Raw genomic sequence first — 845 nt, 5'->3', positions numbered from 1 at the left:
GGATCTGACGCGCTGCGGTCGGCCAACCAATCAGAACGCTCCAATCCAAGGCGGGCGGGAAAATGCCTGCCCTCCGAGAACGGGCACTCAAACCAACTGGCCAATCAGCGCGAGGGTTCGACCAATCAACATGCGCCTCTCATGCCAGCTGGCCAATCAGAGGCCACGTACCATGGGGACGGGAAGGGCATGGGGGGTCCTGCGTCACTCCCAGGGGTCCTCACGATCCCCTGGGACATCCCCGCCCCATGGAAGTGCCCCCAGGGGATCCCAGGGCCGCTCAGACCCCCCGCCCACCATCACGTATGTGTCCCCAGGAGCCTCACAGACCAGGTAAGCCCCCCGGCCCACAGGGGACCCTGGGACCAGGCCGAAGGTCCCTCCCAAAAGTCACCCAGGGGTTCCCCAGCACCCCAAATCCTGTGGGGAACACCAGGGGACGCCTCCCATTCTCCCTCAACCCACCACGGGGCAGCAGAGCCTGGGGACTGGACAAGGTGGCACCTGGAGAATCCCAGGAATGGGGTTCAAGTCCCTGTTTGGGTGCTGCCACTCAGATCCCCACAGGAGTAGAGGATCCCCCCAAGACTCAGTCGCAGGGAAGGGCTGCACCCCCTCCCCGACCCCACAGAGCAGGCACAGGGTTGGGGCATTCACAGATTTTAATTTAGTTCTTTTTCTGGAGACAAAAAAAAGAACCAACCCAAAAAAAGGAAAAAATAAAATAAAAAGGCATCAAACGGCCCCAATTTCAGGTTCAGGGGTGCAGAGACTCCCCCCACAGCGCATTTCCCCACCCCTGTAGTGTCTGGGGGTGTAGGGGTCCCACTGTGCCCTGGAGAGAC

At 60.7% G+C, this 845-nt stretch overlaps 1 protein-coding gene across 1 annotated transcript in view; it reads right to left on the bottom strand.

Moving 5' to 3' along the window:
• Nucleotides 1–845, bottom strand: part of LOC103611856 (coronin-1B) — a 28,696-nt gene that overhangs the window by 10,074 nt on the left and 17,777 nt on the right. The gene's annotated exons all lie outside the window — the stretch shown is intronic.

Source organism: Corvus brachyrhynchos, unplaced genomic scaffold, assembly GCF_000691975.1.
Source record: "Corvus brachyrhynchos isolate BGI_N302 unplaced genomic scaffold, ASM69197v1 scaffold1103, whole genome shotgun sequence".
Taxonomy (NCBI): domain Eukaryota; kingdom Metazoa; phylum Chordata; class Aves; order Passeriformes; family Corvidae; genus Corvus; species Corvus brachyrhynchos.
This window is presented reverse-complemented; position numbering and strand designations above follow the sequence as displayed.